General features: G+C 40.3%; 1 protein-coding gene across 2 annotated transcripts in view; it reads left to right on the forward strand.

Moving 5' to 3' along the window:
- CDH12 (cadherin 12) overlaps window positions 1-25,164 on the forward strand; it is an 867,135-nt gene that overhangs the window by 514,522 nt on the left and 327,449 nt on the right. The window contains exons 1-2 of one of the 2 annotated variants that reach the window (XM_043508440.1): window positions 23,318-23,423; window positions 23,513-23,652. The gene's annotated coding sequence lies outside the window, so the exon portion shown is untranslated. Of the gene's footprint in view, window positions 1-23,317; window positions 23,424-23,508; window positions 23,653-25,164 lie in introns of those variants that run through there. The other variant, XM_038389732.2, reaches the window with a different exon arrangement.

Genomic DNA, 25,164 nt, shown 5'->3' on the forward strand with positions numbered 1-25,164 from the left:
CCTGGTACACGGAGTCACAACACCATTCAAATTTGGCCAGGACACCCCTCCATTATTCTTGACTTTTGAGAGCCATTCTTGGCTTCACTTCTGTGCTGCTGCTCTAGTATGGCAGGTAGGACTGAATGCTTTGGAGGAAGGTGCTTTAGTACTTATGTGTGGGAGTGTGCCCAGCTCTGCTGCTCCTTGTGGGGAGTATTGAAAGGAGAGAGGTCTTAATTTCTCATCAGGAAACAAGTTGAGAGGAAACCTGAGACTAGACCGCTTGGGGAGTGTCCTGCTGATGTCTGACCTCACCAAAACTGCAACTTGAACAAACTGTATCTGCAACTTTTGAACATAAAAATCATGATTTTCTTACAGCCTTACCTATAATTTTCTTCCCCCCCACACATCGTCAAAAATGACAGATTTATCCTTTGACAAAACTTCAAAATCAGCCTGATATTGGGAACAAAAAACCCCTCACTTGTTTTCTTAATTTGTGCATGTTCTCTTCCTGCTGGCTATACCCATACCATTCAGCTTTCACTTACCTTTGACTGACAGCAGGGTGTCTGCTCATTGGCAGTGTGCTTCATGGCTAATTAGAGGCAGAACTCCCTTTACAGTGGGAGTTGAGTGGCTAATTTCTATAGTATTGTACTGAAAATTTACCTCATAATAAAACAATATCCATGGAGGAAGAGCTAAGGAGTAGCAAAATAGCATCTTTGATTTAAAATAAAATTAGTTTCCATATTCTTTCTGATCCAGAGCACAGATTGAGAGTTTTTAAACACACATTAAAATGTCAGACCTGGGCAAAACTGTAGCGATTGCTTTTGGAAAATATAAAATATTTGTGTAATTTTACAAAGGATAAAAATGGTCAAATTAGGCATACAACCTAATTTCCACTAGTATGGCAGAAAGATCTTACAATGTATTGACATGTGAGCACAAATTCGTAGAAGATTAAAACTAAAAATAAATTAAAGCCACTCATTGGAACACAACACATCGTTTGGGTATGACACAGACTAACTGCATGAGCTTGGGCAAATCGCTTCAACCACCAATTCCAGACCTAAGGATGGTGACCTAAAGCAACATTTAGGCATATAAATAAAAGTAATTGTATTTTAACCAAAGTTAACTAATGTAGGTTAACTAACCTGAGTTAAGAATATACCTATTTTTTCAGGGTAGACAACACCTCAGACAGCTGTCATGGTTTCACCAAGAAGTAGATGCATTACAGTTGTGAGTGAAGTGTTCTCTGGATATACAGAACCAAATCCAGCTCTTGCCTACCTTAATTTCAGTAGAGTTGGTAGAACTGAGGATAGAACCTGCCGCATGTGAGTTTAAATTGTTTATAATGTATTGATTATGGACACTGTGCTTTGCATTGCATAAAAATGGGATATAATCCTTGTTCTAAGAATCCAGTGTTCTGGGTGCTTGACTTTGCAAACACTTAACCTTCAGGTGTAGTATCTTATTACCAGTCATAATTCCACTGAAGTCATTGCAACTATGCCTAGTATTAAGTGTTTGGAGGATCAGCCTCTAATGAAGAACCAGGCAAAATGGCTCAGGCACGTAATAAAGCAAATGACGTTAAGAGTTTGAAGGGTGCAGGTGTCATAATTGGAAAGCTATATGGAAGAAATATATTTTGAAAAAGTATTTGAAAAGGTATTTGAAGGAGGAGAGAGGTATTTTGGGGGACATGAGAGGAGAAAGGTGGTTTATCTTTTGGAGGAGCCTAGGAGAAGGTACTAATTCAAGAGTGGAAGAAGGTTGCAAAGAGTATGGGTTGTATGAAGACATAGGGGAAGAAAAAGAAGCAAGCAGGAGGATACAAAGTAAGTAGATCAGTTTAAGGCCACATGCACAAGTAACTGAAGCAGGGCCTGTTTGTAAAATTCTTTGGGATTCTCTGGAATATGCACATTTGAGTTAATGTTAGAGTTGGGTTCAACCTGAGAACTCTGGCTCTGGATCTATAACTATATTCATATCCAGGGTTTTGTTCTGATTCATCTCTAGCTAATTTTCTTAACAATACTTTTGCTAATAATGGCTCCAATTAAAGAAAGTATTGACTTCAACAGGGTTTAAGCAGAGGCTGAAAGTTAAGCGCATGCTTAAATGCTTTCCTGTCAAGGAATGTTTTCCTGAATTGGAGCCTGTAATAATAAAAGGATTAATGTGTGTTTATATTGTTGGACTTTCTTCCTTCAGGTTCTCTTTCCTGTCTTTTATTGCTGATTTTAGACTTTGAGGTTCTTTTGTCAATCAAGAATTTTGTCTGTGAAAAATGGTGACACTTTCATTTTGAAGGTGCACCTCGGTTTTAAGGTACAGTCAGTATGTTAATTCAAAATTAACATAAAGTTCCAATGAAGATATTTACTTAGAGGTTGTTCTGAAAGCAATGTTCAGAGATTTGTATTTCACCACTGCTTACAAGGACAGAGAATCCTTTTTCACATATGTGATTATATGTAGAAATATTTTCTAAATTTTAGAGAAATCCAATCCTGGTGTTCTGGTCATGAAGAGATCAGGATTATTTATTATTTATACTGCATTTTCCTGAAGAAATTAATATTTTATTATTAATATTCATCATAAATAAGTAATTTGTATCTTTTATATCATTAATGACATTGGACAAATATACTTTCAGCTGATCGCAAATGTGCTGCTGTGCAAATGCCAGTTGTGATAGAGCTAGTTTACTTTATTCCATTTGTGTAGTTTTAATTACGTAATAAAAAAAGGCATCCAAAATAATGATGTACTGTATTCTGGAAGAAGAGTATAAAGCCAAACCATACGGAAACATAAAGAATGCTAAAAATAATAGTGACACTTTCATGCCTAGCTCAAAATAACCTTCAATACTTGAAAAGGTTGGCATCTGCAACATTCAGATCATCTTTAATAAATACATTTTAATTAAATATGTGCTGATATGGTTGTTTAATTGCAGGTAACAAAGTCTGAGAACAAGCAAATACCTGTATGAAAGGCTATCCACTGAGCTCTAGATAAATAGCATTGTACTGCATGACATTCTGATTTTTTGGGTGTAGATCTGAAGCTCAATTAAGTTGTCAGTACCAACCTTGTGAGAGAAATCATTCCAAAATTTCATAAATTTATGCATAAAACGTAAAGCTAATTTCACAAGAGAATAAAACTCTTTCCAGTTACTTCATATTGATAGTTCATATTTCAAAACAGCTTTTTATACTGATATTGTTTTGCTAATGCAAATACTGATAGTATGACACTGTAAAATACCTTATCATATAAGTAGTGTTTTATTATATTAAAGGCATAGGAGCTGAATTAGACCTTATTTCTCCAGTGCCTTAACCACTGGGCTAAAAATTATAACTAGGGCTGTCAATTAATTTCAGTTAATTCACACAATAACTCCAAAAAATTAATCATGATTAATTGCACATTAAACAATAGAATGCCAATTCAAAGTTAATAAATATCCAAATGCACATTCTACCACCATTCTGCACTTGCTCAGCCTGTAGTTGAACAGCTCCTGACTACTCTCCAGGCTGCCTATGTATGGCTTCATGAGCCATGGCATTAAGGGGTAGGCTGGGTCCCCAAGGATAACTATCGGCATTTCAACATTCCCAACTGTTATTTTCTGGTCTGGGAAGAAAGTCCCTTCCTGCAGCTTTTGAAACAGACCAGAGTTCCTGAAGAAGCGAGTGTCATGTACCTTTCCCGGCCATCCCATGTTGATGTTGGTGAAACGTCCCTTGTGATCCACCAGTGCTTGCAGCACTATTGAAAAATACCCCTTGTGGTTTATGTACTCGCCAGCTTGGTGCTCCGGTGCAAGATAGGGATATAGGTTCTGTCTATGGCCCCACCACATTTAGGGAATCGCATTGCAGCAAAGCCATCCACTATGACCTGCACGTTTTCCAGGGTCACTACCCTTGATAGCAGATCTTTGATTGTGTTGGCTACTTGCATCACGGCAGCCCCCACAGTAGATTTGCCCACTCCAAATTGATTCCCGACTGACCGGTAGTTGTCGGGCATTGCAGACTTCCACAGGGCTATTGCCACTCGCTTTTCAACTGTGAGGGCTGCTCTCATCTTGGTATTATTGTGCCTCAGTGCAGGGGAAAGCAAGTCACAAAGTTCCTTGAAAGTGCCCTTACGCATGCAAATGTTTTGCAGCCACTGGAAATCGTCCCAGACCCACAACACTATGCGGTACCACCAGTCTGTGCTTGTTTCCCGAGCCCAGAATCGGCCTTCCACCGCATGAACCTGCCCCATGAGCACCATGATGCCCACATTGCCAGGGCCCGTACTTTGAGAGAAGTCTGTGTCCATGTCCACATCACTCTCGTCACCGCGCTGACGTCACCTACTCTCCTGGTTTCGCTTTGCCAGGTTCTGGTGCTGCATATATTGCTGGATAATGCGTGTGGTGTTTAATGTGCTCCTAATTGCCAAAGTGATCTGAGCAGGCTCCATGCTTGCCGTGGTATGGCATCTGCACAGAAAAAAGTCACGGAACAATTGTCTGCCATTGCCCTGATGGAGGGAGGAGCGACTGACGACATGGCTTACAGGGTTGGCTTACAGGGAATTAAAATCAACAAAGGGGATGGCTTTGTGAGAAACTGAATGGCCCCCTCAAAGATAGAACTCAAACCTCAAGCATAGAACTCAAAACTGGGTTTAGCAGGCCATTGATTTCATAGAGGGAGGGAGGAGAAAATGAATACAAAACAAATCTGGTCTATTTCTTGTTTTGAGCCACTTCATCTATCTTTATACATCTTGCTGGCAGCAGACTGTGCAGTACGACCACTAGCCATCATCATTCCCCAGGTGCTTGGCAGAGGACGGTGCAGTATGACTGCTGGCCATCATCTTGTGCTGTCTGCTAATTAAAAGTGCACTGCCAGTAGAACTCAAACGCCATGAGACAAAACTTAAAAGGGAAATGACCTGGCTGAGTCACTCCCATGTTTGCCCAGGCACCCCTGATGTCATTGAGGTCGGTTAAAAGAGCACCCAGGACTATGTCGACGACAGCTACCAGTCATACTGCACTGTCTGCTGCCAAAAGGCAATAAACTGCTGCTGTGTAGCAATGCAGTACCGCATCTGCCAGCACCCAGGAGACATACGGTGACGGTTAGCTGAGCAGGCTCCATGCTTGCCGTGGTATGGCATCTGCACAGGTAACTCAAGAAAAAAGGCGCAAAACGATTGTCTACCCTTGCTTTCACGGAAGGAGGGAGGGAAGGGGGGCCTGACGATATGTACCTAGGACTACCTGCGACAATGTTTTAGCCCCATCAGGCACTGGGAGTTCTACCCAGAATTCAAATGGGCGGCGGAGACTGTGGGAACTGTGGGATAGCTACCCACAGTGCAACACTCCGGAAGTCGATGGTTGCCTGGTACTGTGGACACACTCCGCTGACTACATGACACTTAGAGCATGTGTGTGGGGACACACACAATCGACTGTATAAAAATGCTTTCTACAAAACTGACTTCTATAAATTTGACCTAATTTCGTAGTGTAGACATACCCCCAGATTCTGCTGATACCTAAGAACAGATAGCATTTTATTTACAAATGTTGCAGAAGTGTGCTTTTTTAAAAAATATACATTTAATTTGTCAGTTCCATTTTTTTTTATTTGTTCAGGTTTGGGAATACTGAGCAACTTCATAATACATAGTACAGTTGGCACTGCCTGGCCTCCAGTGATAAATTAAACTCCTCACTGGAGATGCAGGACTATTTGCCAAAACACCACCATAATTGTCCCATCTGCCTTCATTTCTTACTAGTTAATCCATATTTTCCTTTGTTACTTTCCTCCACCATTCCCTTTTTGGCCTCAGGCAAGTCACTTATCCTTTCTGCTAAAGCTTTCCCATCTGTAAAATGGGAATAAGAGGGGTTGTGAAGATTAATTAGTGAGTTTGTATTTGAAAAGCACTTTAAAGATTAAAAGCACTAGATAAAGGCCAAGTAGTGTAATTATTTTTCTCAAAAGTGTCCTCTTAAATAGGAGGGGGAAATAAGTGATACTGGGGTTTCTACTGATTAGGACCCTGTGAAAATCGCAATTTTGCAGACTGAATGGAAGTTGTGAAATTCTTCAATACTTCAATTTTTCCTACAACAGGGTGGCAGAAGCAGGCATCCACACAGACTGGTCTCATGCCCAGTGCACCTTGTAGCACACAATAGCAGTTCATGAGGGCTTCTTGTCAGTTTTATGTGAAACCTCAAACTGCTCCTCCAATATGATGCTGTTGTGCACTACAAACCATACTGAGTATGTGACCAGGGCGTGGGGAAGCCTGCTTCAGGCTCTCTGCTGTTTGAAAAATTTCAGCAGTTCAGGAGGTGGTTTTTATACAAAGAAATTCAGCCCTGACTTTTCACTGACTATTCAATGAAATGTGCTAGTTTACCCATGAAACTGCTGTGAATTTTCTTTAAAAAAAAAAAGAGAAAAAAACAAAACAAAAAAAACCCCTGTGATTTTCACAGGATGTTAGCTAAATGCAGCTCTGCATGATATACTTGCATTGGGGGAAGATATGCATAATAATAATACCTAGCTTTTACATAGTGCTTTTATCAGTAAATATTAAAGCATATTACAAAGGAGGTCAGCATCATTATCCTCATTTTACAGATGGGGAAACTGAGGCATGGAGCAGGAAATGACTTGCCCAATGCCATCCAGTAGCCAGTAGCTGAACTGGGAACAGAACCCAGGTCTTCTGAGTCTCAGTACAGCCACTAGATACCACTACCAGTACTTATATGGTATGGGTGACATTGTTGATTCAGGCTAATATACACATTACAGCTTGTATTCCTGACCTGTAATTTTTAATATAATATGAATCCTGTCCTTAGAAGATTTTATTTCATACCACATAGTATCTATAATGCAAAGAGAGAAAAAATGTGGCCCTGTGAAGGGGGGAACAAGGCCAATACATTCTAAAATGTGGCTTTTAGTAAAAGTCTTTTGTTTTTAATCTGATTCCATATATATGTATTTTAAATGTAGTGCTTCATTCCAAATGCAAGTGGAACTGTGAGAGGTACTGGGAATACCTATTTTAAAATAATATTCTTGAGTCTGTACATTGTATTCTGATCATGCTCTAACCCCCCCACTCCTCCCCAGTTGAAGGTAATTCCATAGTGCTATAATTAAAGTATCTTTTATTCTTCAGTGGCCAGGACAAGGCTAATGCCCCAATTTGGATATCATCACTTAATGATAATGCTTGTTCAGAAGAAGGTATCATTATTATAATTTGTCTTTTGCAGCTGGAGCATTCCATAAGGCACAACCAAATTGTGGTATTTATCTACTCACCCTGGTCTTGGGTGAGGTGAAACCATGTCATCCGGAAGGAAGATTGGGGAGGGATTGTGCCTCATGGAAGTGCAGTCCCAACATGAAGAAGGGCTGCACGCCCTGTACCATCTCTTATGGTGATGCAGTCCTACATACCTTGCTAGCCTCCTCTGTGTACACTCCTTAAAGGCACACTGAGGGTAAGCATTCTGTGAAGGGACTGCAACTGTGATAGGGCCTTCAGACATAAGAACAACCATAATGGGTTAGACCAATGGTCTATCCAGGCCAGTATCCTGTCTGCTGACAGTGGCCAGATGCTTCAAAGGGAATGAACAGAACAGATCAATTATCAAGTGATTGACCCCCTCCCTTCTAGTCCCAGCTTCTGGCAGTCAGAAGTTTATGGACACCAAGAGACTGGGGTTCATTCCTGACCATTGTGGCAAATAGCCATTGATGGACCTATTCTCCATGAACTTATCCTAACTTATTTGGCCTTCACAACACCCTATGGCAATGAGTTCCACAGGTTAACTATGCATTGTGTGAAGAAGCACTGCCTTATGTTTCTTTTAAACCTGCTATCTATAATTAAGGGCCTTTGATGGGCTTCACAAGTGAAGGAAACTCCATGCCTACAACCTACCTCCTTTAGGTCGCACCCATGCAATGGCCTGTCACAATGTGGCCCTAGGTTTTTTTATGAACATTTAAACATTTCTATTAATAAATGTATAAGTCCTACTGAAAACCATGTTTGCGGAGAGGAGAAATTGAAAAAAAAGATTTAGGGGGAGTTTGGGGATTTGTGCAGGAGCATGAGAGAGGACAGACAACCTAATCAAAGCAGCATAAACAGCTACCTAGTGGGTTGCTTCAAGATGACACTTTTTGATACAGGACAGATTTAAAGGGATTAATGTGGGAGATGAAGATAAGCAAGATTAACAAAAATAAAATTACACAGACTCAGGCATCACTGAACAGCTGCTGACTTTAGTTACCCAGATTGATAACTTCATGGTTCCTTGGCATCAGAGGATACCATAAGGGAGCTGTAAAATCCAAGATGAGAGTCCCACAGCCTATTACATTCTTGAAGGAGGTGTAGCCATTGTAGAAGTAATGGCTTGCATGGGGGCTCACAGAGGCCATCATATTGTAATCATCTGGATTGTGTCTCCTTAAAGGCTCTGAAAATTCTGCACTATTCAGGCTGCTTAGAAGGAGATCTCTGCCTTATCTCCTTTTCCAGCATCACCCTCAATGTTACAATGTGAGTATTCTGACAGCTGGAAATGAGCTAGATACTGGCCAGCCACTGCAAAGCTTTAAGAGGGTGTGTAGAAGCTAATGGACAACTCAGCTTGTGGCCAATGTTCCCACCAACCCATCAGTTCATCTGCCTTGTCCCCTGTAATTCAAAACAAAATAACACAACAGGATATACTGTCTCCTCTGTTTACTTGTTATACAGAAATAAGCTGCTCTTTCTAGCTGGAGAGCTATTGTCGCTCTCAGAGAGAAATCAATTTTAATGGGTTGAATGGGGAGACAGAGATACAGATGCATAGAGCTTCACAGTCAGAATAACAGAGAAAAATCCAGCCCATTTCAGCAACAGACAAATATCCCAGCTCCTGTTGGTTAGGTCCTGCAGAAGAGGAGCTGAGGGAGTGCTAAAAAGGAGCCAAGGGATTGAGAACGCATCTTGCCAAACTTCCTCCTCTTCCTCAGTAAGGGGTGTTGCATACCCATGGAATGAGTGCTGCACAGATCTCCTCTCTCCTGCCTTTCTGCCACACAGCTTTCAGCCAAGACAGAGAGAGACCAGGGGAAAGAATCCTTGGGAGTAAAAGACTAAGGGGTGTTTATGGGGGCAGGGGAAATTGCAGGAAGGGAGAATGGTGAAGAAAAAAGGGATGAGGAGAGATTTGGACAGAAAGCACATTAGACAGGTAAACAAGATGGGAAAAGAAAATACCAGAAGGAGAAAAAAAAGTGTCTTGAAGAAAGACAGCCGAGGGTTTTAGAGGAAAAAATAAATAAATGACGAGAGATTATATAAAATGAGTCTGAGGGAAGAAAAGACACCTTACGATACAAAAGAAAATTGTTGAGGGTTGGAAGTGAGAAAAGGTTGGACGGATGAAAAATACCTACTGCCACGGAGCACCACTGTACAATATTTATTTGTTAGGAAGTTTGCTGTACTTGAGGTTTTGAATCTGTTATCCAGTAGTGGTTTGACTCTTTACCCACACCAAACAATATCTGAAATATTCCTGCCCTTAAGTCAGGGAGAGGTGCTCTCCCCTTCCCAGACATGACCCTCTTTGCATGTTATAGAATGCTGAACATCCTAGATTTTCCTCTGAAAAAATGTACTGGCATTATAGTTTATGACTGAAAATGTGGCCCTTAAAATATATTTGATTTAATGTATTATTCTCAAGAAGTAGCAGAGCTGGCTTTACCTATAAAAATGCCTAGGAGAATCCTAGAAGTAAATTGCAACTTAGACTTCATGCTCATTCAAGGGAGCAAGAAATCCCTCTTACATGAGTTACCTGCCAGAAACTTCCCTCCTCTCCCCCCCGCTTCATAAGACACAACATTCCACCTGTCCTGCAGAGGGTGCATTCCACTGGCAAACACTGAGTTGCTGTATAAAAGGCTTTCTCTCCCTAGAAAAAAAGATACTATGTTTCACCAAAGCTGCCTTCTATAATATCCTGCTGTAAATAGTACGCTAGGCATGTAACATAGTCAAATAATTATCCATTGTTTGTATTGGTTTTGTCACTATCTGGCATTTAATTGATGGTTTGAACCAGCACTATAAAAATCTTTTATGATGCACAGTGGATGAGTTTCCCTTAACAAAAATAAAATTGAACCTAAGGCAATAGCAACCCACTTTAGTCTGAAAATGAGTAAGTGCTATTAGCCAGGGAGGGTTTTATCCCTAGCCCAAAAGGGAGATCTTCATTTTTATTTTTGTTTATATTGTATCCATTGTTGTTTGTCCAATCCCTCTGTGTCTGACCTGGAGAAATAAGAATGTTGGTAATACACTTCCCCCAGCCCACACACAAAATATTTGCTGCCTTTAGGTTCTCATCACTCCTTCCCAGCTTCAGTTGACGAAAAGGTTTCCTACATCCACCAGCCCTGGGATTAAAGTAGTTTTTTCCTCCTTTCTACTCCTGATTTTCTGCCAAGGAAATACAATAAAAGCAATGTAACTACATGAATAATTAATCTCCTCCCCATGCACCCACAATATTTTCTACCCATAAAAGTGTGTGTTTTTCTTTTTCATGTTTTGTTTCCCAAAACTTTTATCTTCATCATTTTCTCTTTCTTCATGGATGACATTTTTTGGGTATCTCCTTCTTACTATATTTTTCTGTCCCATTCTTATCTCTTTTCCTTACATCTTTTCCTCTTTACAGCCTCCCAATACTTCTGCCCATCAGTCTTTTTTTTCCTCCATCCTTTCCTGATGACTCCTTCTCTCCCCCTCCTTTTTTTTCTCTTATTGGGTCCTTCTCTCCCCATTTCTACTTTTTGAACTGGTTTCCATCGTTTTCAGGGTTTACAAGTTGGTTCAATGGCTCTCAGCACCCAGACTATACAAATTATTCCAGCCCCCCTGCTCCTATCCCTCCATCCTTCTTTTCCCCTCACTCCCTATTCCTTAAATGCTTCCCAGTTTCTCTTGAGTGTCCTCTCATTGACTGTGCTCCAAAAGCTGACTCAACCTGGAGCACTGGGTGTTGCAGCCACGATTTGCCTTCCAACATCAGCTTCACTTCAAGATCTGTCCTACCTTGAGGTTTTATGCTTTAGCATCTGCAAAGTATTCTCTCCATACAGCTCCTGGAACTTTTCTTAAACCCCTGGCCTGTTTCTTCCCTTTGGAGGTCTCCAACATTGTGGGCCAGCCCCCATGGAATTGAAGGAAGGGCATCATAATTGGTATGGTTCACCCTGCTTAGCAAACATGTGCCACCTCAATTCAAGTCCTGCATTTCATGAAATAAAATAATTTTATATGTCTTGGAGCAATTGTTTGTACTACTACCCTTATCTTTAGAAGCCTGGCCTAGGTAAAGAAGGATGTTAGTGAGGATTGTTCCTGGATTGTGTTCAGGGGCAGTAGGCAGATAAAGACAAGTGTGTTTTGGAGTTAACAAGATTCCTATAGCTACCAGCAGGGAAAAGTAGATGAGTCAAACAGTTTCAACTGAGTGTGGCTAGAAGCCAGATGCTCCCTTCCAACTCGGTAACATCTTTAACTTAACCTCAACAGCTTGTTGGACAAGGAGACGAATTAAAGTGCTGAATGTTCATGCTGACAGTGCTGCTAGATACAAAAGAAGCTTTCCATGGTTGTTGTACATCATGAAGTCCAGGCAGTTTGAAAAGGAGCTGTAAAATGGGCTACATCAAAAACTAGAAAATTTTGCATGGATGTAAGGGGTGCTGATGTATGGAGTCCAGCAGAATATATGGTACTATCTCATAAGAAGTTGCCACAGTCCTAGGGTCAGATCCTCATCTAGAGTAAAATATGTAGCTCCACTGATGTCAATGCAGCTATGTGGTTTTATGCTCACTGCGGTTGTGGGGCTTAATGCTGTACTATTGAAGTCAACTGGAGCTTTGTGTTGATGTTAATATGAATAGGATTAGGCACTTGGCCCCCTGAGTCCAAAGTACCAGCAAGAGGAGTTTTCAGGTGTTGCTGACTGGTAGCCAGCCTGGCTGCTTCCAACTCTCCTGAAAAAGTTTGGGTGCTGAATTCCCCAAGAGTATGAAGATTGTTTGTCTTCAGTAAATCTTGGGCAGTTTATTGGGAAGTATTTTCAACAAATCGAATAGGTTTGTTATGGTTATGTTTTCCTCTGGGGAGGTGAAAGTCCCCACCCCCCGCATTTCTCCTATTAATCCCTGAGGTTACTTCACTTTAGCATGGTGTTGCAGGTCAAGTGAACAAGATGTTAATCCCAGTTTACCGTTGCCCTCTCCTTCACAGGGAAAGGCTAAAAGAATGGTGGCTTGGAAGATAAAATGAGAGGGATACCCTTGAAAAGGGAGGGCTCCACATCCCTGGGTTACAGGACTGGCTTGAAGTACAAGCCAGAGGATATTTTCTTTTTATTTTCTGATTAACATTAACCCTTTAGGAAAAGCTTTTGTTGACTAAAATTGTTTTGTTATGTTTGTTTTATCTGGGTCACTCCTTCAGGTGACACGTGGTCACCATCCTTCTAGCCAAGATGGACTAGACAATACCGACTTTGGAATCCATCTGTGTTGCTCCTTAAACAGCTGAAAGCATGGCCTGAGGCCTTCAGCATCCTGTCAAGTGTTTAGTATACCCCCTCCATCATACTCCTCACCCCTCTTAGCTGAGGAGGAAGGAGACATCTGCAAATTGAAAATAGGTTTCCCAAATGGAAGTGCAGTACACTCCCACCAGGCCAGCCCATCATTGCTGTATTTATTTTGACATCACATTTGCTCTTCCCATCCAAACAAATGTCTATCTTAAGGATATTCATCAAAATTTACCATTTATCTGATGAAATGTTGTAGCCATAATAATCAAAGTAATTATTAATGAAACATGAGTACCTAATAGCCTCTGACTGTGAGTTCTGTAACCTGAACAGTGATATAGTGGGTTGCTTTGAAGCTTCACTATTAATAAATCAAAGTACTAAAGCATAATAGCAGGCCAAGGTATTTTCCAAGACAATAATGGTGTCTACCAGGGCCGGCTCCAGCTTTTTTGCCGCCCCAAGCGGTGAAGAAAAAAAAAGAAAAGGAAAACCCGATTGAGCTGCTACCGAAGTGCCGCTAAAAAAGGAAGAGAGAGAACGAAGGACCCACTGCCGAATTGCTGCCGAGGACCTGGACGTGCCACCCCAGTAAAGCACGGAGTGCTGCCCCTTCCTAGTGGTTGCCCCAGGCACCTGCTTCCTTCGCTGGTGCCTGGAGCTGGCCCTGGTTGCTACTAAAAGTCAACAACAGGAGTATCTGAAATGGGAATTAGGGAATTACCATACTGAGCCAGACCAGTGGTCCAGCCACTCTGGCATTCTGCATCTGACTATGGCCAATATCAGATGCTTCAGAAAAAAAAGTGCAATAAATCTTGTAATCAGGAATTATGGAATCACTTGCCCAAGGGGAATTTGTTTTTCCCTAACTCCTCTTAGTTAATAATTGGCTTATACCCTTAAGCATGAGGGTATTTAACTTCACATAACACAAGAACTAGGGGTCACCCAATGAAATTTATAAGCAGCACGTTTAAAACAAATATAAGTACTTCTTCACACAGTGCACCATTAAACTGTGGAAGTTTTTACCACAGGATGTTGTGAAGGACTAAAGTATAACTGGGTTCAAAAAAGAATTAAATAACTTCATGGAAAATAGGTCCCACAATGGCTAGTAGCTGAGATGGTCAGGGATGCAACGCAATGCTCCAAGTGTTCCTAAGCCTCTGATGGCTAGAAGCGGAGACTGGACAGCAGGGGATGATCGCTCAATAATTGCCCTTCTCTCTTCATTCCCTCTGAAGCAGCTGGCTCTAGCACTGTTGGAAGACAGAATAGTGGGCTATGTTGTAGGAGCAGCAGTGACTTGTATGCTCTATATGACTATGGTCTGTATAACGTGTATGCTCAAAAGGTCTGCTACACTTCCCCCCCTCCCGCATTTTGCCTCCTCTCCCTCTTTGAATACCAGTGAAGTGGCTTTCCCTCCCTCCCCCTCCCTCCTTGAATGCTTGTGGAATGAATGGGCTGGTTGAACAGCTGGAAGATCAGAAGAGCTCCCAGGCAGACAAGGATTCATCCGGAAGACTTACCTCCATCACACCATCCATGGCTGCGCTGCGGGACACTTACCTTGAAGTATCCTGACATCTCCAGTACCGTGCCTGTCCTAGAAGCATGAGTATGCGAGTGTGAGAGTGATCCCCCACTTCTTTTGAGCTTAGCTATCAGTATAAAAAACGTGCTGCTTTCTGCCAAACATGTGGGTCATTAGTCCTCCCTAAGCATACTACGTGGCCCAATTTTGGGTAACAGGCTAGATGGACCACTGGTCTGAATCAGTATGGCCATTCTTACTTAATGGTCTTATATCCTTTTTATATTTTAATGCTAATATCAGCATTTTTCACTAGTCATATAAATGTCTAATCCTTTTTTTTGAGTTCTGCTAAATTCTTGGCCTCAGTGATACCTTTTGGCAATGAATTCAAAAGAATAATTATGGATTGTGTAAAAAAAGTATTTCCTTTTCTCTTTCTATAAATTGTTGCTTTTAATTTCATTGAACGTCCCATTGTTTTTGTAGTACAAAGAAGGGTAAAAAGGAATACCCTTTTTTTTAATCTATACCATTTATTATGCTATATATTTGTACTCTCTGCTTCTGTGGTAGTCTTTCCTCTCTTCTGATTATTTTTGTCCCCAGCCTCTATTTCTACTGGTTTTTTTTGTTTTGTTTTGTTTTGTTTTTTTGTGATGGGTGACCAGAACTGAACCCAGTATTTCAGGTGAAGGTGTGCCATTTGTTTTATATAATGACATTAGAAAATGTTCACTATTATTTTTCATACCATTCTTCATACATCCAAATACATTGTCTGTTCTTTTGAACAAAACTGCACCGAGTAGATGAATTTATTGAGCTGTTCGCAATGCTGCCATTGGACTTTTCTTGAGTGGTTAGAGTTAGTTTACTACTACTACTACTACTTAGCATTTCTTCAGTGCTTATCATGCATAAATATCAAAGTTAGTACAAAGAAGGATACATTACACTTCCCCTTAATACAGATGAGAAACCAGAGGCTGAGGCAGAGAAAGGTGAAGTAGCTTATCCACATGCCAAGTTAATGGCAGATGCAGGAATAGAACCCAAATCTCCTGGCTTCCAGTCTTGTGACCTGTACTCTGACTCCCTAAAAAATTTAGATCTCAGCCATTTGTACGAGTTGTTCAGATTTATCCCTTCTAATATGCATTGCTTTCCATTTGTCAGCAATTAATTTCATATGACATTTAGGCTGCCCAATTGTCCAACTTAACAATAAGTCCCAGTGGAGTTTCTCACGGTCTTCTTTAATTATGAATAACTTAAATATTTTAGTGGTTTCAAATTTTAAAATTTCATTGGGCACCCCTTTTCCAGAATACATAATTCCTATTCCAGGCTTACATTTACCAGATAATGATACTGACCACCTTTATCCATAGAGTTATTTCCACATGGTGTTCCCTCATCAGGCAGCCAGTGCCAATGAAGATGTTCTTTGAACTCCTCTCTTTTTAGTGAGCAGGGGCTTCCAAAGATAACACACAGGGGGAAATCGTGTTAGTTGACTAGTGCCACTTACGGTCAGGCACGTAGCAGGTGATTGTGGTCATCAAAGTTCTCATATCTGAAACAAAGTGACTGACCATCAAGAGCTGTGCAGTTTCTGTCCAGCATTCTAGTTTTGTTTAATTGGTGTTATTAAATATACCAGTTGAGTTTTGTGTATTAAGAACAATACAATAATGGGCCTGATTCGCCTTACACTGGTTTTCCACCTATTAAAAACATATATGTTCACAGATACATAGATTTCCAAGGTAAGAAGATGAATGGGATCATCTACTCTGACCACCTGTATAACACAGGCCATAGAACTTCCAGAATATGATTCCATCCAATCTTTATTTTTCAAAATTGCCAATGATGGATAATCCACCATGACCATTGGTAAATTGTTCCAGTGGTTAATTAGCTTCATTGTTAAAAATGTTTGCATTATTTACAGTTGGAATTTGTCTAGCTTTAACTTCCAGACGTTAGATCATGTTATACCTTTGTATGCAAAGAGCCCAGTATTACATATTTATTCCCCATGCAGGTACTCATAGACTGTAATCAAGTCATACTATAACCATCACTTTGTTCAGCTAAATAGATTAAACTCTTTGAGTCTATCACTATAAGGTCTGTCATCTAATTGTTTAATCATTTCCGTGACCATTATAGATTCATAGATACTAAGGTCAGAAGGGACCATTCTGATCATCTAGTCCGACCTCCTGCACAGCGCAGGCCACAGAATCTCACCCACCCACTCCTACAAAAAACCTCACCTATGTCTAAGCTACTGAAGTCCTCAAATCGTGGTTTAAAGACTTCAAGGAGCAGAGAAGCCTCCCTCAAGTGACCTGTGCCCCATGCTACAGAGGGAGGCAAAAAACCTCCAGGGCCTCTCCAATCTGCCCTGGAGGAAAATTCCTTCCTGACCCCAAATATGGTGATCAGCTAAACCCTGAACATATGGGCAAGATTCACCAGCCAGATACTACAGAAAATTCTTTCCTGGGTAACTCAGATCCCATCCATCTAATATCCCATCTCATGGGATTAGGCCTATTTACCCTGAATATTTAAAGATCAATTACTTACCAAAATCACATTATCCCATCATACCATCTCCTCCATAAACTTATCGAGTAGAATTTTAAAACCAGATAGATGTTTTGCCCCCACTGCTTCCCTTGGAAAGCTATTCCAAAACTTCACTCCTCTGATGATTAGAAACCTTCGTCTAATTTCAAGTCTAAACTTCCTGGTGGCCATAGTTTATACCCATTTGTTCTTGTGTCCACATTGGTGCTGAGCTTAAATGATTCCTCTCCCTCTCCTGTATTTATCCCTCTGATATATTTATAGAGAGCAATCATATCTCCCCTCAACCTTCTTTTAGTTAGGCTAAACAAGCCAAGCTCCTTAAGTCTCCTTTCATAAGACAAGTTTTCCATTCCTCGGATCATCCTAGTAGCCCTTCTCTGTACCTGCTCCAGTTTGAATTCATCCTTTTTAAACATGGGAGACCAGAACTGCACACACAGTATTCTAGGTGAGGTCTCACCGTTGCCTTGTATAATGGTACTAAATCCTCCTTAACCCGACTGGAAATACCTCTCCTGATGCATCCCAAAACCGCATGAGCTTTTTTCACAGCAATATCACATTGGCAGCTCATAGTCATCCTATGATCAACCAATACTCCAAGGTCCTTCTCCTCTTCCATTACTTCTAATTGATGCGTCCTCAACTTATAACTTAAATTCTTGGTATTATTCCCTAAATGCATAACCTTACACTTCTCACTATTAAATTTCATCCTATGACTATTACTCCAGTTTACAAGGTCATCCAGATCCTCCTGTATAATATCCCGATCCTTCTCTGAATTGGCAATACCTCCCAGCTTTGTATCATCTGCAAACTTTATGAGCACACTCCCACTTTTTGTGCCAAGGTCAGTAATAAAAATATTAAATAAGATTGGTCCCCAAACCGATCCCTGAGGAACTCCATTGGTAACCTCCCTCCAACCTGACAGTTCTCCTTTCAGTAGGACGCGTTGCAGTCTCCCCTTTAACCAATTCTTTATCCACCTTTTGATGTTCATATTGATCTCCATCTTCTCCAATTTAACTAATAATTCCCCATGTGGCACGGTATCAGATGCCTTACTGAAATCTAGGTAAATTAGATCCACTGCATTTCCTTTATCTAAAAAATCTGTCACTGTTTTCAAAAAAGGAGATTAGGTTGGTTTGGCACGATCTACCTTTTGTAAAACCATGTTGTATTTAGTCCCATTTACCATTGACTTCAATGTTCTTAACTAATTTCTCCTTCAAAATTTTTTCCAGGACCTTGCATACTACAGATGTCAAACGAACTGGCCTGTAGTTACCCGGATCACTTTTTTTCCCTTTCTTAAAAATAGGAACTATATTAGCAATTCTCCAATCATTCGGTACTACTCCTGAGTTTACAGATTCATTAAAAATTCTTGCTAATGGGCTTGCAATTTCAGGTGCCAATTCCTTTAATATTCTTGGATGAAGATTATCTGGGCCCCCCGATTTAGTCCCATTAAGCTGTTTGAGTTTCACTTCTACCTCAGATATGGTAATATCTACCTCCATATCCTCATTCTCATTTGTCATGCTACCATTATCCCTAAGATACTCTTTAGCCTTATTAAAGACTGAGGCAAAGTATTTGTTTAGATTTTGGGCCATGCCTAGATTATCTTTAACCTCCACTCCATCCTGAGTGTTTAGCTGCCCCACTTCTTCTTTCTTAGTTTTCTTCTTATTTATATGGCTATAGAACCTTTTACTATTGGTTTTAATTCCCTTTGCAAGGTCCAACTCTACTCGACTTTTAGCCTGTCTCACTTTATCCCTACATGTTCTGACCTCAATTAGGTAGCTTTCCTTGCTGATCCCTCCTACCTTCCACTCCCTGTATGCTTTCTGCTTCTTCTTAATCACCTCTCTAAGATGCTTGCTCATCCACCTTGGTCTACAACTCCTTCCTATGAATTTTTTTCCCCTTTCTTGGGATACAGGCTTCCGATAGCTTCTGCAGCTTTGATTTAAAGTAATCCCAGGCCTCCTCTACCTTTAGATCCATAAATTCTTCAGTCCAATGCACTTCCCTAACTAATTTCCTTAATTTTTGAAAGTCAGCCTTTTGAAATCAAAAACTCTAGTTGCAGATTTATTTTTGTTAATCCTACCATTCAGTTTGAACTGAATTAGCTCATGATCACTTGAGCCAAGATTATCCCCTACAACCATTCCTTCTACGAGGTCCTCGCTACTTACCAAAATTAAATCTAAAATGGCATCCCCTCTAGTTGGTTCAGCAACTTCTTGATGAAGGAATCCATCAGCTATCGCATCTAGGAAAATCTGAGCCCTATTATTATTACTAGCACTGGTCCTCCAGTCTATATCTGGGAAGTTAAAGTCTCCCATGATCACGCAGTTTCCATTAGTATTTGCTTTATTAAAAACATTAAAAAGGTCTCTATCCATATCCAGATTAGATCCCGGAGGTCTATAGCACACCCCAAGCACTATCGTAGGAGAGGCTTCACTAGTTATCTTCCCCAATGTAATTTTTGCCCAGACGGACTCTGTCTTATCCATTGCATCGCTTCTTATTTCTTTACATTCTACCTCATCATTGATATAAAATGCTACTCCACCACCTTTACCTTTGTTTCTGTCTTTCCTAAACAGTACATACCCTTCAATACCTGTAGTCCAGTCATGACTACTATTCCACTATGTTTCTGTTATCCCTATAATATCTGGTTTCACTTCCTGCACCAGTAGCTCTAGTTCCTCCATTTTGTTACCTAGGCTCCTCACATTGGTGTACAAACATCTTAATTTTAGCTGTTTGGCCTCGCTCACATTTTGTACCCTATTAGGCACAGTCATTCTCCAGCCAGTATAACCTACTAGACTAGTATCCACACTGCCCTCGTTCCTTATATACATTCTCCTACCCACGGCTGCATCCTTTCTTACTTCATCTTCTTCCCTCTCAATGCTAAAATCTGGCATGGAGATTACTTGGACATCTCCCAACCATCTCCCCCAAATTCCTAGTTTAAAGCTCTCTTTATCAGTTTTGCCAGCCTTGATCCTAGAAATCTATTTCCTTCTCTACTCAGATGAAGTCCATCCCGAGAGAACTGTCCTCTGTCTGTGAATGCCTCCCAGTGGCCATACATCCCAAAGCCCTCCTTATAGCACCACTGCCTAAGTCATCTGTTGACAGTCAGAATCTTGTCACACCTTTGTTGCCCTTCTCTAGGATCAGGAAGGATCCCACTAAAGATCACCTGAGCCTCGATTTCCTTAAGCATCTTCCCCAGCCTAGCATAGTCTCCCTTAATACTTTCCAGCGAGAATCTAGCTGTATCATTTGTTCCCACATGAAGGATAATTAGGGGATTCTTTCCCGCTCCCTTTAGGATACTTTTCAACCTCAGGTCTACATCCCCTATCTTAGCACCCGGAAGACAGCACACCCTTCTATTCTCTGGATCAGCTCTAGTTACAGGCCTGTCTAGTCTTCTCAATAAAGAGTCCCCTATCACATAGACCTGCCTTTTCCTGGTGACGGTGCTATTCTCCAGTCTCTCCCCTGTTCCCTCTGGCTGCAAGTTCTTTCCATTCCTATTTTCCCTTATAATCCTCTTCAACCCATCCTGTATCCTCCTGGGGCTCATATTTGGTGTAGTCTCCCTTGACTCTTCCACTTTTCCTATAGGACTAGCCTCTCTTCTCTTCTTCCTTACCCTTCCACCTTCAACAAGTACCTGCTGAGCCCCTTCTTCATTTTCCAACTCTGCAAACCTGCTCCTAAGCTCTATTTCTTCTTCACTAGCCTGTCTATTCCTCTGCCTGGTTCTTTTAGTCACATGCTTCCACTGACCACTTTCCTCACCCAGTCTCCCCTCAAAATTCCCCAGTGCTGCTTCCATCTGTAAGTCTAAGCTTTTCCCTTCAGATACCTCATATCTTTGCTCCATCATCTGCTCAAAACCCTTCCTAAACTCAACCAGACTTTCCACCTGCATCTCCAAACCTCGGATCTTTTCCTCCATCAGCTCTATCAGACGGCATTTCTTGTAGAAAAAACTCTTACCAGGTCCCCCCTCCAGGATCATGTACATACCACAGCTTCCACATCCAGTCATCCTCATTGTGTCTTCCACTACAGGAGTCACTCCCACAGCTGCCTCCGTATCTGTCATCGCCTTCCCACCTAAATCCTGTTAAGCTGGGAAAGATTAATTAACAATTAATTAAGATTAACAAGCCACACCAAAAAGACCACCCCCCACAGCAAAAACGAACCCCAAACAAGCACCACAATAGAAACTCCCACTCAAACGCCCCTTTTTACAGCTCTGTTTGCTAGCTCCTGTGCCGCTGCATCTGTCTTCTCTGAACTGTCTCCTGTTTATCAACATCCTTCTTGAATTTTGGACACCAGAACTGAACACAGTATCCCAGAAGCAGTCACACTAGTGCCAAATACAGAGGTAAAATAACCTGTCTACTCCAAATCAAGATTCCCCTGTTCATGTATCCAAGGATTGCATTAGCCCTTTTGGCCACATGTTCCGCTGATTATCCCCTACAATCCGAACATCTTTTTCAGAATCACTACTTCTTAAGATAGCGTTCCCCATCCTGTAACTATAGCCTATGTTCATTATTCCTAGTTACATACATTTACAATTAGCCACATTAAAAATTGTATTATCCAGATTGCTCTGTGTCAGTGACCTATCCTCTTCAGTATTTACTGCTCCCTGAATTCTTGTGTCACCTGCAAACTTTATCAGTGATGATTTTATGTTCTCTTCTAGGTAATTGATAAAAAGTGTAGTTTAACTTACAATTATATTTTGAGACCTATCAGTTAGACAGCTTTTAATCCATTTAATGTGATTAGTTCTTTAGTCAAAATGTTGTGGGGTATTAAGTCAAGTAGCTTACAGAACTCTAAGTATATTATATCAACACTTTATCAACCAAATTTCTAATCTCATCAAAAAAAGATATCAAGTTAGTTTGACAGGATCTAATTTCCATAAACCCATGTTGATTGGTATTACTTGTATTACCCTTTAATTCTTTATTAATCTAGTCCCATGTGAGCTGTTGCATTGTCTTTCCCAGGACTGATGTCAGACTCACATGGTTATACTTACCCAGGTCATCCCGTTGACCCTTTTTGAATATTGGAACAACATTAGCTTTCTTGGAACATCCTCAGTGTTCCAAGATGCATTGAAAAACAGTATTAGTAGTTCATGAGCTTCTCAGCCAGTTCTTCTAAAACTCTTGGATTCAAGGTATTTGGATTTGCTGATTTTAAAAAGTCTGACTTTTGTAGCTGCTCTTTAGTATCCTTCTGTGGTACTAGTGGAATGACAAAAGTGTTATCATCATAACTGCATAACGCATGACTGCATAATCTGTTTTCCCCCCAAATGCAAATCAGAAATATTTATTGACCACTTCTGCCTTTTCTGCATTATTACTGATAATTCTACCTTTTCCATCTAGTAATAGACAAATCCCACTGTTAGGATTCTTTTTGTTTCTAATACACTTTAAAAACTTTTTTTAATGTGTGTGTGTGTCCTTTACTCTGCTAGCCATAGATTTCTCCTGTTCCTTTGTTTCCCTTATCAATTTCCTATCATTCCTAGCTTCTGATTTATATTCATTACTATCATCCTTCTCTTTGTTCCATTTGTTATATATAGATAAATATTTTGTATAGCTGCCCTCACTTCCTCTCTACACCAGGTTGTTTTTAACCAATACTAACTAAAGTCCATTGGACTTTTTCCTGATTTACAGTGGTGCAGGAGACAAATCAAGCCCTGTAAAGTTTAGTTGTTTTATATTATGTTTGCTTCTTATTCTATTCTAGTGGAAGTGAATGTGCCTTTCTGCACTTTACTTTTTTGAAGGGGCCCTTCTGTAATGAAAGGATAATTCAGCATTCTTAATCTGTTTTATTTAAGCTGTCAAATATGATTATTTACTATGTTTAGCCTGCTTTTTTTTTTAACATAGGCAAATACAAGTCCATCAAACTCATTTAATTTATGCTAGGCTGGAACTGAGCTCTGTTGTCCAGGGTCATAGGCATGCGTATGAATCTACTTTATCGCCAAGATTACAGAACATTATATACAGTGAGCTTCATATTACAAAACAGTTACATCAGTCTCTAATTACTCAGATGTACCTTATGTTGAACAATGATGCATCTTCAGAAACAGCATGCAAAAGCACATTTGTTTAAGTCCTTAGATAGTTAACATTGTGCATAACCTCCTCACAAATTACAGCCTCAGCTGCAGCATATCCATTAGTCTGAAAGAGAAAAGATTCCCAAGTGGCCCTGGTGCCTTTCCCAATTCCCTTGCAACTCACCAATCCTCTGTGCTTTCTCTGCATGTGGGGAGTGTTCAGTGCTAATCAGGTCAATGATCATCCCACGGCTCCCGGGACATGACAGGAGCCTGTCACAGCAGTCACAAGATCTTCCAGACCTGAGCACGTTTGCTGAGAATCTCATGTTAATAAATATTGCTTTGGTACTCTTTCTTTCACTCACTGGGAACCTCTGAGGATTTCAGCTTATCTCTCTCTCTCTCTTTTAGACAGTGAGGAGTTCAACACAAACGGAAAAAGGCAGTACACTATGCAGCTACCTGGAGGGTGTTGACTGAAAACTTAGATTGCCCCCAAATAACTGCTGATTTGACTGATGCCTCAGCTCTATCAGAAAAAGGATTTCAATTAAGGTAAGTGCTGCTTTATCTGGGGGACTGCATCATGCTGAATTTCTGCATTGAAAGTTCTAACTGAGTAAAATGACATTCTGCACTGCAGCAAGACAGTCCATGTATTATGTCAGTAAAAGCCTTAGTTTAGAGATAAGTGTCCCATAATGGAACTATTGTCTTAAGAGAATAAGATTTTTAGATTTGAATTGTTGGAAATATTTCTGATCAGACGGTCTTCTGAATCTTGCCAAAACAATTAGAAATAAGAAGGGATGGGGAAGAGAAGGGGGCAAACACACTATCTTTCTTCTTTGCCCTTAATATATTTAAAGGAGTCTGCAAGGCACAGATTGATTAAAGAGGTTTGTTCATGCTCAAGTGGAAACTCATGGTCTAAAGCCTTCAAAGTTCCCCCGTATTTAAATGAAAAAGGGGTATTTCAAATGTGAGTTGAGAATATGTGTGCAGCTTCCCAGGTTAGCAATGCCATTGAGGAGTCTGAGATATTATACTAAGCATCTGACATGTTTTTGAACAGTTTCCAATGCAGGACTAGCAGCTAGGCTGGGGAGGAGGGCTGTTTCTTATGTGAGTGGTCAGAGAATTAAATCTGTAGTTTCAGAGTAGCAGCCGTGTTAGTCTGTATTCGCAAAAAGAAAAGGAGTACTTGTGGCACCTTAGAGAATAACAAATTTATTAGAGCATAAGCTTTCGTGAGCTACAGCTCACTTATGAAGCATATGTGAAAGCTTATGCTCTAATAAATTTGTTAGTCTCTAAGGTGCCACAAGTACTCTGTTAAATCTGTAGCTTTCAGCAAAAAAAGTAGTCTGACATGAATCATTGTTTTGATTCAAAGGATGGGGACTGATCTTTCATGGGGTGATGGAAGCAGCATGCCATGTTAAAAGAAAGAAGTAAACTGATGATTAAGATGTTTATTTGAATAAGGACAGAGAACAGGTGAAAGAGGATGTCTTGAAAGATTAAATGTATTATTAAGAAAAAGTCAGGGATGTTTACAGTGACTGCTGTTAGCCTGCCAGTCTAATGTGTCTAAAGTGAGTTGAATTTGATCATCTCAGCTCAGTCCATATTTAATGTCCATGAAGTCAGGAGCTAGATTGAGGAGCTGGTTAAACTGTCCAAACTTTGTAACATTGCGAGAGACCCAACGTAAAATCTGTTGTATTAAGCATGTTACTTGGGAGGGCAATAAAAAGAAGAAAAAAGGGAACAGAAAATGTTCATTTGAAAATCTGTAATAAAACAGAGAAAATCCCTGTGAGATCAATTGAAAGTTAATTGATTGCATATCTTGCTTTCATATGTATATCCCCTAGATAGTTTTTAAAAGTGTGATTACATTTCCTTATTTTTCAGCCAACAGTGTTGTAAATATCATTAAAATAATTTCAGCAGGCATCAAATATTCATATATAATTTACCAGCTATCATTATTTTCAATATCATTAATAGCTTTTTGTCATGCATTAATATGTAGACACACTTTTGGAGAGATTTTCTTAA

Source organism: Dermochelys coriacea, chromosome 2, assembly GCF_009764565.3.
Source record: "Dermochelys coriacea isolate rDerCor1 chromosome 2, rDerCor1.pri.v4, whole genome shotgun sequence".
Classification (NCBI taxonomy): domain Eukaryota; kingdom Metazoa; phylum Chordata; order Testudines; family Dermochelyidae; genus Dermochelys; species Dermochelys coriacea.